We start from the raw sequence: 14,170 nt of genomic DNA, 5'->3' as shown, positions 1-14,170 counted from the left end.
AGCCATGCTCCCTGAGCCAGCCGCACAGCCCCGAGGCCCCGTCGCACCGACGGCCCAAAACGGGCTTCTGGCAGCTGCATTGTGCAAAGGGAAAGACTCCTCGGGCAGCAAACAACAGCCCCAATGCGCCTTGGCTCAAGAAATTAACGCAAGCCGATTTCGCCCCTGGCCCTCCGCTCTCCAGAGGGCAAAGCGGGGCAGGCGTCCCTGGCTCCCTAGGCCCTGCTGCTTTACTGGGGTTCTCTGGTGCCCGAAACCCACTCCCCACGGGTTCTCCTTGTTGGGGAAGCAGGATTGGGCGCGCGAAGGCCTTCTGCGCCCAGGCCGCAGCCATGCCCCCTGAGCCAGCTCGGCCGCTCAGCGCCGAGGCCCCGTCGCACCGACAGCCCAAAACGAGCTTCTGGCAGCTGCATTGTGCAAAGGGAAAGTCTCCTCAGGCAGCCAACAACACCCCCAACGCGCCTCGGCTCAGGAAAGCAACGCAAGCCATTTTCGCCCCCGGCCCTCTGCTCTCCAGGGGGCAAAGCGGGGCGGGGCTGCCCCTGGCACCCTGGGCCCTGCTGCTTTGCTGGGTGTCTCAGGCGCCCGAAACCCACTCCCCATGGGTTCTCCTTGTCAGGGAAGCAGGATTGGGCGCGCGAAGGCCTTCTACGCCCAGGCCGCAGCCATGCCCCTTAGCCAGCTCCACCGCTCAGCGCCAAGGTCCCGTCGCACCGACGGCCCAAAATGGGCTTCTGGCAGCTGCATTGTGCAAAGGGAAAGTCTCCTCGGGCAGCCAACAACAGCCCCAATGCGCCTCGGCTCAGGAAATTAACGCAAGCCGTTTTCGCCCCCGGCCATCCGGTCTCCAGAGGGCAAAGCGGGGCAGACTGCCCTGGCTCCTTAGGCCCTGCTGCTTTACTGGGGTTCTCTGGTGCCCGAAACCCACTCCCCACGGGTTCTCCTTGGTGGAGAAGCAGGATTGGGCGCGCGAAGGCCTTCTGCGCCCAGGCCACAGCCATGCCCCCTGAGCCAGCTCGGCCGCTCAGCGCCGAGGCCCCGTCGCACCGACGGCCCAAAACGAGCTTCTGGAAGCTGCATTGTGCAAAGGGAAAGTCTCTTGAGGCAGCAATCAACAGCCCCAACGCGCTTCAGCTCAGGAAAGCAACGCAAGCCGTTTTCGCCCCCGGCCCGCTGCACTCCAGAGGGCAACGCGGGGCGGTCTGCCCTGGCTCCCTAGGCCCTGCTGCTTTGCTGGGGGTCTCTGGCGCCCGAAACCCACTCCCCACGGGTTCTCCTTGGCGGGGAAGCAGGATTGGGCGCGCGAAGCCCTTCTGCGCCCAGGCCGCAGCCATGCACCCTGAGCTAGCTCGGCAGCTCAGCGCCGAGGCCCCGTCGCACCAACGGCCCAAAACGAGCTTCTGGAAGCTGCATTGTGCAAAGGGAAAATCTCCTCCGGCAGCCAACAACAGCCCCAATGCTCCTCGGCTCAGGAAAGCAACGCAAGCCGTTTTCGCCCCGGCCCTCTGCTCTCCAGAAGGCAAACCTGGGCGGGCTGCCCATGCACCCTAGGCCCTGCTGCTTTGCTGGGTTCTCTGGCGCCTGAAACCCACTCCCCACGGGTTCTCCTTAGCGGGGAAGCAGGACTGGGCGCGCGAAGGCCTTCTACGCCCAGGCCGCAGCCATGCCCCCTGAGCCAGCTCCGCCGATCAGCGCCAAGGTCCCGTCGCACCGACGGCCCAAAACGGGCTTCTGGCAGCTGCATTGTGCAAAGGGAAAGTCTCCTCGGGCAGCCAACAACAGCCCCAGTGCGCCTCGGCTCAGGAAATTAACGCAAGCTGTTTTCGCCCCCGGCCATTCGCTCTCCAGAGGGCAAAGCGGGGCAGACTGCCCTGGCTCCCTAGGCCCTGCTGCTTTACTGGGGGTCTCTGGTGCCCGAAACCCACTCCCCACGGGTTCTCCTTGGCGGGGAAGCAGGATTGGGCGCGCGAAGGCCTTCTGCGCCCAGGCCGCAGCCAATCCCCCTGAGCCAGCTCGGCCGCTCAGCGCCGAGGCCCCGTCGCACCGACGGCCCAAAACGAGCTTCTGGAAGCTGCATTGTGCAAAGGGAAAGTCTCTTGAGGCAGCAATCAACAGCCCAACGCGCTTCAGCTCAGGAAAGCAACGCAACCCATTTTCGCCCCCGGCCCTCTGCTCTCCAGATGGCAAAGCGGGGCGGGGCTGCCCCTGGCTCCCTGGGCCCTGCTGATTTGCTGGGGGTCTCCGGTGCCCGAAACCAACTCCCCACGGGTTCTCCTTGGCGGGGAAGCAGGATTTTGCGCGCGAAGGCCTTCTGAGCCCAGGCCGCAGCCATGACGCCTGAGCCAGCTGGGCCGCTCAGCGCCGAGGCTCCTTCGCACCGACGGACCAAAACGAGCTTCTGGCAGCTGCATTCTACAAAGGGAAAGACTCCTCGGGCAGCCAACAACAGCCCCAACGCGCCTCGGCTCAGGAAAGCAACGCAAGCCATTTTCGCCCCCGGACCTCCGCTCTCCAGAGGGCAACGCGGGGCGGGCTACCCTGGCTCCCTAGGCCCTGCTGCTTTGCTAGGGGTCTCTGGTGCCCGAAACCCACTCCCCACGGGTTCTCCTTGGCGGGGAAGCAGGATTGGGCGCGCGAAGGCCTTCTGCGCCCAGGCCGCAGCCATGCCACCTGAGCCAAATCGGCCGCTCAGCGCCGAGGCCCCTTCGCTCCGACGGCCCAAAACGAGCTTCTGGCAGCTGCATTCTGCAAAGGGAAATCTCCTCGGGCAGCCGTCAACAGCCCCAACGCGCCTCAACTCAGTAAAGCAAGGCAAGCCTTTTTAGCCCCGGGCCCTCCGCTCCAGAGGGCAAAGCGGGGCGGGGCTGCCCCTGGCTCCCTGGGCCCTGCTGCTTTGCTGGGGGTCTCTGTTGCCCGAAACCCACTCCCCACGGGTTCTCCTTGGCGGGGAAGCAGGATTGGGCGCGCGAAGGCCTTTTTTGCCCACGCCCCAGCCATGCCCCCTCTGCCAGCTAGGCCGCTCAGCGCCGATGCCCCGTCGCACCGACGGCGCAAAACGAGATTCTGGCAGCTGCATTCTGCAAAGGGAAATTTTCCTCCGGCAGCCAACAACAGCCCCAACGCGCCTCGGCTCAGGAAAGCAACGCAAGCCGTTTTCGCCCCCGGCACTCGGCTCTCAAGAGGGCAAAGCGGGGCAGGCTGCCCTGGCTCCCTAGGCCCTGCTGCTTTGCTGGGGTTCTCTGGTGCCCGAAACCTACTCCACACGGGTTCTCCTTGGCGGGGAAGCAGGATAGGGCGCGCGAAGGCCTTTTGGGCCCACGCACCAGCCATGTCCCCTGAGCCAGCTCGGCCGCTCAGCGCCGAGACCCCTTCGCACCGACGGCCCAAAACGAGCTTCTGGCGGCTGTATTCGGCAAAGGGAAAGTCTCCTCGGGCAGCCAACAACAGCCCCAATGCGCCTCGGCTCAGGAAAGCAACGCAAGCCGTTTTCGCCCCCGGCCCTCTGGTCTCCAGAGGGCAAAGCGGGGCGGGGGTGCCCCTGGCTCCCTGGTCCCTGCTGCTTTGTTGGGGTTCTCCGGCGCCCGAAACCCACTCCCCACGGGTTCTCCTTGGCGGGGAAGCAGCATTGGGCGCGCAAAGGCCTTCTGCGCTCAGGCCGCAGCCATGCCCCCTGAGCCAGCTCGGCAGCTCAGCGCAGAGGCCACGTCGCACCGACGGCCCAAAACGAGCTTCTGGCAGCCCCCTTGTGCAAAGGGAAAGTCTCCTCCAGCAGCCAACAACAGCCCCAATGCGCCTCGGCTCAGGAAAGCAACGCAAGCCGTTTTCGCCCCTGGCCCTCCTCTCTCCACAGGGCAAAGCGGGGCGGGGCTGCCCCTGGATCCCTGGGCCCTGCTGCTTTGCTGGGTGTCTCAGGCGCCCGAAACCCACTCCCCACGGGTTCTCCTTGTCAGGGAAGCAGGATTGGGTGCGCGAAGGCCTTCTGCGCCCAAGACGCAGCCATGCTCCCTGAGCCAGCCGCACAGCCCCGAGGCCCCGTCGCACCGACGGCCCAAAACGGGCTTCTGGCAGCTGCATTGTGCAAAGGGAAAGACTCCTCGGGCAGCAAACAACAGCCCCAATGCGCCTTGGCTCAAGAAATTAACGCAAGCCGATTTCGCCCCTGGCCCTCCGCTCTCCAGAGGGCAAAGCGGGGCAGGCGTCCCTGGCTCCCTAGGCCCTGCTGCTTTACTGGGGTTCTCTGGTGCCCGAAACCCACTCCCCACGGGTTCTCCTTGTTGGGGAAGCAGGATTGGGCGCGCGAAGGCCTTCTGCGCCCAGGCCGCAGCCATGCCCCCTGAGCCAGCTCGGCCGCTCAGCGCCGAGGCCCCGTCGCACTGACGGCACAAAACGAGCTTCTGGCAGCTGCATTGTGCAAAGGGTAAGTCTCCTCCGGCAGCCAACAACACCCCCAACGCGCCTCGGCTCAGGAAAGCAACGCAAGCCATTTTCGCCCCCGGCCCTCTGCTCTCCAGGGGGCAAAGCGGGGCGGGGCTGCCCCTGACTCCATGGGCCCTGCTGCTTTGTTGGGGGTCTCCGGCGCCCGAAACCCACTCCCCACGGGTTCTCCTTGGTGGGGAAGCAGGATTGGGCGCTCGAAGGCCTTCTGGGCCCAGGCTGCAGCGATGCCCCCTGAGCCAGCTTGGCCGCACAGCGCTGAGGCCCCGTCGCACCGACGGCCCAAAACGAGCTTCTGGAAGCTGCATTGTGCAAAGGGAAAGTCTCCTCGGGCAGCCAACAACAGCCCCAACGCTCCTCGGCTCAGGAAAGCAACGCAAGCCGTATTCGCCCCGGCCCTCTGCTCTCCAGAAGGCAAACCAGGGCGGGCTGCCCATGCACCCTAGGCCGTGCTGCTATGCTGGGTTCTCTGGCGCCCGAAACCCACTCCCCACGGGTTTTCCTTGGCGGGGAAGTAGGATTGGGCGCGCGAAGGCCTTCTACGCCCAGGCCGCAGCCATGCCTCTTAGCCAGCTCCACTGCTCAGCGCCAAGGTCCCGTCGCACCGACGGCCCAAAATGGGCTTCTGGCAGCTGCATTGTGCAAAGGGAAAGTCTCCTCGGGCAGCCAACTACAGACCCAACGCGCCTCAACTCAGTAAAGCAAGGCAAGCCTTTTTAGCCCCGGGCCCTCCGCTCTCCAGAGGGCAATGCGGGGCGGGGCTGCCCCTGGCTCCCTGGGCCCTGCTGCTTTGCTGGGGGTCTCTGTTGCCCGAAACCCACTCCCCACGGGTTCTCCTTGGCGGGGAAGCAGGATTTTTCGCGCGAAGGCCTTTTTTGCCCACGCCCCAGCCATGCCCCCTCTGCCAGCTAGGCCGCTCAGCGCCGATGCCCCGTCGCACCGACGGCGCAAAACGAAATTCTGGCAGCTGCATTCTGCAAAGGGAAATTTTCCTCCGGCAGCCAACAACAGCCCCAACGCGCCTCGGCTCAGGAAAGCAACGCAAGCCGTTTTCGCCCCCGGCACTCGGCTCTCAAGAGGGCAAAGCGGGGCAGGCTGCCCTGGCTCCCTAGGCCCTGCTGCTTTGCTGGGGTTCTCTGGTGCCCGAAACCTACTCCACACGGGTTCTCCTTGGCGGGGAAGCAGGATAGGGCGCGCGAAGGCCTTTTGGGCCCACGCACCAGCCATGTCCCCTGAGCCAGCTCGGCCGCTCAGCGCCGAGACCCCTTCGCACCGACGGCCCAAAACGAGCTTCTGGCGGCTGTATTCGGCAAAGGGAAAGTCTCCTCGGGCAGCCAACAACAGCCCCAATGTGCCTCGGCTCAGGAAAGCAACGCAAGCCGTTTTCGCCCCCGGCCCTCTGCTCTCCAGAGGGCAAAGCGGGGCGGGGCTGCCCCTGGCTCCCTGGGCCCTGCTGCTTTGTTGGGGTTCTCCGGCGCCCGAAACCCACTCCCCACGGGTTCTCCTTGGCGGGGAAGCAGCATTGGGCGCGCAAAGGCCTTCTGCGCCCAGGCCGCAGCCATGCCCCCTGAGCCAGCTCGACAGCTCAGCGCAGAGGCCACGTCGCACCGACGGCCCAAAACGAGCTTCTGGCAGCCCCCTTGTGCAAAGGGAAAGTCTCCTCCAGCAGCCAACAACAGCCCCAACGCGCCTCGGCTCAGGAAAGCAACGCAAGCCCTTTTCGCCCCTGGCCCTCCTCTCTCCACAGGGCAAAGCGGGGCGGGGCTGCCCCTGGATCCCTGGGCCCTGCTGCTTTGCTGGGTGTCTCAGGCGCCCGAAACCCACTCCCCACGGGTTCTCCTTGTCAGGGAAGCAGGATTGGGTGCGCGAAGGCCTTCTGCGCCCAAGACGCAGCCATGCTCCCTGAGCCAGCCGCACAGCCCCGAGGCCCCGTCGCACCGACGGCCCAAAACGGGCTTCTGGCAGCTGCATTGTGCAAAGGGAAAGACTCCTCTGGCAGCAAACAACAGCCCCAATGCGCCTTGGCTCAAGAAATTAACGCAAGCCGATTTCGCCCCTGGCCCTCCGCTCTCCAGAGGGCAAAGCGGGGCAGGCGTCCCTGGCTCCCTAGGCCCTGCTGCTTTACTGGGGTTCTCTGGTGCCCGAAACCCACTCCCCACGGGTTCTCCTTGTTGGGGAAGCAGGATTGGGCGCGCGAAGGCCTTCTGCGCCCAGGCCGCAGCCATGCCCCCTGAGCCAGCTCGGCCGCTCAGCGCCGAGGCCCCGTCGCACCGACGGCACAAAACGAGCTTCTGGCAGCTGCATTGTGCAAAGGGTAAGTCTCCTCCGGCAGCCAACAACACCCCCAACGCGCCTCGGCTCAGGAAAGCAACGCAAGCCATTTTCGCCCCCGGCCCTCTGCTCTCCAGGGGGCAAAGCGGGGCGGGGCTGCCCCTGACTCCATGGGCCCTGCTGCTTTGTTGGGGGTCTCTGGCGCCCGAAACCCACTCCCCACGGGTTCTCCTTGGTGGGGAAGCAGGATTGGGCGCTCGAAGGCCTTCTGGGCCCAGGCTGCAGCGATGCCCCCTGAGCCAGCTTGGCCGCACAGCGCTGAGGCCCCGTCGCACCGACGGCCCAAAACGAGCTTCTGGAAGCTGCATTGTGCAAAGGGAAAGTCTCCTCGGGCAGCCAACAACAGCCCCAACGCTCCTCGGCTCAGGAAAGCAACGCAAGCCGTTTTCGCCCCGGCCCTCTACTCTCCAGAAGGCAAACCAGGGCGGGCTGCCCATGCACCCTAGGCCCTGCTGCTATGCTGGGTTCTCTGGCGCCCGAAACCCACTCCCCACGGGTTTTCCTTGGCGGGGAAGTAGGATTGGGCGCGCGAAGGCCTTCTACGCCCAGGCCGCAGCCATGCCCCTTAGCCAGCTCCACTGCTCAGCGCCAAGGTCCCGTCGCACCGACGGCCCAAAATGGGCTTCTGGCAGCTGCATTGTGCAAAGGGAAAGTCTCCTCGGGCAGCCAACAACAGCCCCAATGCGCCTCGGCTCAGGAAATTAACGCAAGCCGTTTTCGCCCCCGGCCATCCGGTCTCCAGAGGGCAAAGCGGGGCAGACTGCCCTGGCTCCTTAGGCCCTGCTGCTTTACTGGGGTTCTCTGGTGCCCGAAACACACTCCCCACGGGTTCTCCTTGGTGGAGAAGCAGGATTGGGCGCGCGAAGGCCTTCTGCGCCCAGGCCGCAGCCATGCCCCCTGAGCCAGCTCGGCCGCTCAGCGCCGAGGCCCCGTCGCACCGACGGCCCAAAACGAGCTTCTAGAAGCTGCATTGTGCAAAGGGAAAGTCTCATGAAGCAGCAATCAACAGCCCCAACGCGCTTCAGCTCAGGAAAGCAACGCAAGCCGTTTTCGCCCCCGGCCCTCTGCTCTCCAGAGGGCAACGCGGGGCGGTCTGCCCTGGCTCCCTAGGCCCTGCTGCTTTGCTGGGTTCTCTGGCGCCCGAAACCCACTCCCCACGGGTTCTCCTTGGCGGGGAAGCAGGATTGGGCGCGCGAAGGCCTTCTGCGCCCAGGCCGCAGCCATGCCACCTGAGCCAACTCGGCCGCTCAGCGCCGAGGCCCCGTCGCACCGACGGCCCAAAACGAGCTTCTGGCAGCTGCATTCTGCAAAGGGAAAGTCTCCTCGGGAAGCCGTCAACAGCCCCAACGCGCCTCAACTCAGGAAAGCAAGGCAAGCCTTGTTAGCCCCGGGCCCTCCGCTCTCCAGAGGGCAAAGCGGGGCGGGGCTGCCCCTAGCTCCCTGGGCCCTGCTGCTTTGCTGGTGATCTCCGGGGCCTGAAACCCACTGCCCAGGGGTTCTCCTTGGCGGGGAAGCAGGATTGGGCCCGCGAAGGCCTTCTGGGCCCAGGCCGAGCCATGCCCCCTGAGCCAGCTCGGCCACTCAGCGCCGAGGCCCCGTCGCACCGACGGCCCAAAACGAGCTTCTGGCAGCTGCATTCTGCAAAGGGAAATCTCCTCAGGCAGCATTCAAGAGCCCCAAAGCGCCTCAGCTCAGGAAAGCAAGGCAAGCCGTTTTCGCCCCGGGCCCTCAGCTCTCCAGAGGGCAAAGCGGGGCGGGGCTGCCCCTGGTTCCATGGGCCCTGCTGCTTTGCTGTTGGCCCCCGGCACCCGACACCCACTCCCCACGAGTTCTCCTTGGCGGGGAAGCAGGATTGGGCACGCGAAGGCCTTCTGCGCCCAGGCCGCAGCCATGCCCCCTGAACCAGCTCGGCCGCTCAGCGCCGAGGCCTCGTCGCACCGACGGCCCAAAACGAACTTCTGGCAGCTGCATTCAGCAAAAGGAAAGTCTCCTCGGGCAGCCAACAACAGCCCCAACGTGCCTCCGCTGAAGAAAGTAACATAAGCCGTTTTCGCCCCCGGACTTCCGCTCTCCAGAGGGCAAAGCGGGGCGGGGCTGCCCCTGGCTCCCTGGGCCCTGCTGCTTTGCTGTGGGTCTCCGGTGCCCGAAACCCACTCCCCACGGGTTCTCCTTGACGGGGAAGCAGGATTGGGCGCACGAAGGCTTTCTGGGCCCACGCCCCAGCCATGCATCCTGAGCCAGCTCGGCAGTTCAGCGCCGAGGCCCCGTCGCACCGACGGCCCAAAACGAGCTTCTGGCTGCTGCATTCTGCAAAGGGAAATCTCCTCAGGCAGCATTCAAGAGCCCCAAAGCGCCTCAGCTCAGGAAAGCAAGGCAAGCCGTTTTCGCCCCGGGCCCTCAGCTCTCCAGAGGGCAAAGCGGGGCGGGGCTGCCCCTGGCTCCATGGGCCCTGCTGCTTTGCTGGGGGTCTCTGGCGCCCGAAACCCACTCCCCACGGGTTCTCCTTGGCGGGGAAGCAGGATTTTTCGCGCGAAGGCCTTCTGAGCACAGGCCGCAGCCATGCCCCCTGAGCCAGCTCGGCCACTCAGCGCCGAGGCCCCGTCGCACCGACGGCCCAAAACGAGCTTCTGGCAGCTGCATTGTGCAAAGGGAAAGTCTCCTCGGGCAGCAATCAAGAGCCCCAACGCGCCTCAGCTCAGGAAAGCAAGGCACGCCGTTTTCGCCCCGGGCCTTCAGCTCTCCAGAGGGCAAAGCGGCGCGGGGCTGCCCCTGGCTCCATGGGCCCTGCTGCATTGCTGTTGGCCTCCGGCACCCGACACCCACTCCCCACGAGTTCTCCTTGGCGGGGAAGCAGAATTGGGCACGCGAAGGCCTTCTGGGCCCAGGCCGAGCCATGCCCCCTGAGCCAGCTCTGCCGCTCTGCGCCGAGGCCCCGTCGCACCGACGGCCCAAAACGAGCTTCTGGAAGCTGCATTGTGCAAAGGGAAAGTCTCTTCAGGCAGCAATCAACAGCCCCAACGTGCTTCAGCTCAGGAAAGCAACGCAAGCCGTTTTCGCCCCCGGCCCTCTGCTCTCCAGAGGGAAAAGCGGGACAGGCTGCCCTGGCTCCCTAGGCCCTGCTGCTTTACTGGGGTTCTCTGGTGCCCGAAACCCATTCCCCACGGGTTCTCCTTGGTGGGGAAGCAGGATTGGGCGCGCGAAGGCCTTCTGGGCCCAGGCCGCAGCCATGCCCCCTGAGCCAGCTCGGCCGCTCAGCGCCGAGTCCCCGTCGCACCAACGGCTCAAAACGAGCTTCTGGCAGCTGCATTGTGCAAAGAGTAACTCTCCTCGGGCAGCAAACAACAGCCCCAACGCGCCTCGGCTCAGGAAAGCAACGCAAGCCTTTTTCGCCCCCTGTCCTCTGCTCTCCAGGGGGCAAAGCGGGGCGGGACTGCCACTGACTCCCTGTGCCCTGATGCTTTGTTGGGGTTCTCCGGCGCCCGAAACCCACCCCCAGGGTATCTCCTTGGCAGGGAAGCAGGATTCGGCGGGCGAAGTCCTTCTCCGCCCAGACTGCAGCCATGCCCCCTGAGCCAGATCGGCCGCTCAGCGCCGTGGCCCGGTCGCACCGACGGCCCAAAACGAGATTCTGGCAGCTGCACTGTGCAAAAGGAAAGTCTCCTCGGGCAGCCAACAACAGCCCCAACGCGCCTCGGCTCAGGAAAGCAACGCAAGCCGTTTTCGCCCCCGGCCCTCCGCTCTCCACAGGGCAAAGCGGGGCGGGGCTGCCCCTGGCTCCCTGGGCCCTGCTGCTTTGCTGGGGGTCTCCGGTGCCCGAAACCCACTCCCCACGGGTTCTCCTTGGCGGGGAAACAGGATTGGGCGCTCGAAGGCCTTCTGCGCCCAGGCCGCAGCCATGCCCCCTGAGCCAGCTCGGCCGCTCAGCGCCGAGGCCCCGTCGCACCGACGGCCCAGAACGAGCTTCTGGCAGCTGCATTGTGCAAAGGGAAAGTCTCCTCGGGCAGCCAACAACAGCCCCAACGCGCCTCGGCTCAGGAAAGCAACGCAAGCCGTTTTCGCCCCCGGCCCTCTGCTCTCCAGAGGGCAAAGCGGGGCGGGGCTGCCCCTGGCACCCTGGGCCCTGCTGCTTTGCTGGGGGTCTCCGGTGCCCGAAACCCACTCCCCACGGGTTCTCCTTGGCGGGGAAGCAGGATTGGGCGCGCGAAGGCCTTCTGGGCCCACGCCCCAACCATGCCCCCTGAGCCACCTCGGCCGCTCATCGCCGAGGCACCGTCGCACCGACGGCCCAAAACGAGCTTCTGGTAGCTGCATTGTGCAAAGGGAAAGTCTCCTCGGGCAGCCAACAACAGCCCCAATGCGCCTCGGCTCAGGAAAGCAACGCAAGCCGTTTTCGCCCCCGGCCCTCCGCTCTCCAGAGGGCAAAGCGGGGCGGGGCTGCACCTGGCTCCCTGGGCCCTGCTGCTTTGCTGGGGGTCTCCGTTGCCCGAAACACACTCCCCACGGGTTCTCTTTGGCGGGGAAGCAGGATTGGGCGCGCGAAAGCCTTCCGCGCCCAGGCCGCAGCCATGCCGCCTAAGCCAGCTCGGCCGCTCAGCGCAGAGGCCCCGTCGCACCGACGGCCCAAAACGAGCTTCTGGCAGCTGCATTGTGCAAAGGGAAAGTCTCCTCGGGCAGCCAACAACAGCCCCAACGCGCCTCGGCTCAGGAAAGCAACGCAAGCCGTTTTCGCTCCCGGCCCTCCGCTCTCCAGAGGGCAAAGCGGGGCGGGGCTGCCCCTGGCTCCCTGGGCCCTGCTGCTTTGCTGGGGGTCTCCGGTGCCCGAAACCCACTCCGCACGGGTTCTCCTTGGCGGGGAAGCCGGATTGGGCGCGCGAAGGCTTTCTGCGCCCAGGCCGCAGCCATGCCCCATGAGCCAGCTCGGCCGCTCAGCGCCGAGGCCCCGTCGCACCGACGGCCCAAAACGAGATTCTGGCAGCTGCATTGTGCAAAAGGAAAGTCTCCTCGGGCAGCAAACAACAGCCCCAACGCGCCTCGGCTCAGGAAAGCAACGCAAGACGTTTTCGCCCCGGCCCTCCGCTCTCCAGAGGACAAAGCGGGGCGGGGCTGCCCCTGGCTTCCTGGGCCCTGCTGCTTTGCTGGGGGTCTCCGTTACCCGAAACCCACTCCCCACGGGTTCTCCTTGGTGGGGAAGCAGGATTGGGCCCGGGAAGTCCTTCTGCGCCCAGGCCGCAGCCATGCCCCCTGAGCCAGCTCGGCCACTCAGCGCCGAGGCCCCGTCGCACCGACGGCCCAAAACGAGCTTCTGGTAGCTGCATTGTGCAAAGCGAAATTCTCCTCGGGCAGCCAACAACAGCCCCAACGCGCCTCGGCTCAGGAAAGCAAGGCAAGCCGTTTTCGCCTCAGGCCCTCCGCTCTCCAGAGGGCAAAGCGGGGCGGGGCTGCCCCTGGCTCCCTGGGCCCTGCTGCTTTGCTGGTGGTCTCCGATTCCCGAAACCCACTCCCCACGGGTTCTCCTTGGTGGGGAAGCAGGATTGGGCGCGCGAAGTCCTTCTACGACCACGCCCCAGCCATGCCCCCTGAGCCAGTTCGACCGCTCAGTGACGAGACCCCGTCGCACCGACGGCCCAAAACGAGCTTCTGGCAGCTGCCTTGTGCAAAGGGAAAGTCTCCTCGGGCAGCCAACAACAGCCCCAACGCGCCTCGGCTCAGGAAAGCAACGCAAGCCGTTTTCGCCCCCGGCACTCCGCACTCCAGAGGGCAAAGAGGGGCGGGGCTGCCCCTGGCTCCCTGGGCCCTGCTGCTTTGCTGGGGGTCTCCGATGCCCGAAACCCACTCCCCACGGGTTCTCCTTGGCGGGGAAGCAGTATTGGGCGTGCGAAGACCTTCTGCGCCCAGGCCGCATCCATGCCCCCTGAGCCAGCTCGGCCACTCAGCAGCAAGGCCCCGTCGCACCGACGGCCCAAAACGAGCTTCTGGCAGCTGCATTCTGCAAAGGGAAAGTCTCCTCAGGCAGCAATCAAGAGCCCCAACGCGCCTCAGCTCAGGAAAGCAAGGCAAGCCGTTTTCGCCCCGGGCCCTCAGCTCTCCAGAGGGCAAAGCGGGGCGGGGCTGCCCCTGGTTCCATGGGCCCTGCTGCTTTGCTGTTGGCCCCCGGCACCCGACACCCACTCCCCACGAGTTCTCCTTGGCGGGGAAGCAGAATTGGGCACGCGAAGGCCTTCTGGGCCCAGGCCGAGCCATGCCCCCTGAGCCAGCTCTGCCGCTCTGCGCCGAGGCCCCTTCGCACCGACGGCCCAAAACGAGCTTCTGGAAGCTGCATTGTGCAAAGGGAAAGTCTCTTCAGGCAGCAATCAACAGCCCCAACGTGCTTCAGCTCAGGAAAGCAACGCAAGCCGTTTTCGCCCCCGGCCCTCTGCTCTCCAGAGGGAAAAGCGGGACAGGCTGCCCTGGCTCCCTAGGCCCTGCTGCTTTACTGGGGTTCTCTGGTGCCCGAAACCCATTCCCCACGGGTTCTCCTTGGTGGGGAAGCAGGATTGGGCGCGCGAAGGCCTTCTGGGCCCAGGCCGCAGCCATGCCCCCTGAGCCAGCTCGGCCGCTCAGCGCCGAGTCCCCGTCGCACCAACGGCTCAAAACGAGCTTCTGGCAGCTGCATTGTGCAAAGAGTAACTCTCCTCGGGCAGCAAACAACACCCCCAACGCGCCTCGGCTCAGGAAAGCAACGCAAGCCTTTTTCGCCCCCTGTCCTCTGCTCTCCAGGGGGCAAAGCGGGGCGGGACTGCCACTGACTCCCTGTGCCCTGATGCTTTGTTGGGGTTTTCCGGCGCCCGAAACCCACCCCCAGGGTATCTCCTTGGCAGGGAAGCAGGATTCGGCGGGCGAAGTCCTTCTCCGCCCAGACTGCAGCCATGCCCCCTGAGCCAGATCGGCCGCTCAGCGCCGTCGCCCGGTCGCACCGACGGCCCAAAACGAGATTCTGGCAGCTGCATTGTGCAAAAGGAAAGTCTCCTCGGGCAGCCAACAACAGCCCCAACGCGCCTCGGCTCAGGAAAGCAAAGCAAGCCGTTTTCGCCCCCGGCCCTCCGCTCTCCACAGGGCAAAGCGGGGCGGGGCTGCCCCTGGCTCCCTGGGCCCTGCTGCTTTGCTGGGGGTCTCCGGTGCCCGAAACCCACTCCCCACGGGTTCTCCTTGGCGGGGAAACAGGATTGGGCGCTCGAAGGCCTTCTGCGCCCAGGCCGCAGCCATGCCCCCTGAGCCAGCTCGGCCGCTCAGCGCCGAGGCCCCGTCGCACCGACGGACCAGAACGAGCTTCTGGCAGCTGCATTGTGCAAAGGGAAAGTCTCCTCGGGCAGCCAACAACAGCCCCAACGCGCCTCGGCTCAGGAAAGCAACGCAAGCCGTTTTCGCC

Source organism: Sus scrofa, chromosome 4 (assembly GCF_054392235.1).
Source record: "Sus scrofa isolate SSC_HxYL_T2T_F1_AM1 chromosome 4, Sscrofa_HxYL_maternal_Yorkshire_Landrace_v2.0, whole genome shotgun sequence".
NCBI classification, from domain to species: domain Eukaryota; kingdom Metazoa; phylum Chordata; class Mammalia; order Artiodactyla; family Suidae; genus Sus; species Sus scrofa.
The sequence above is the reverse complement of the archived record's forward strand: the minus strand, read 5'-3'. Positions refer to the sequence as shown.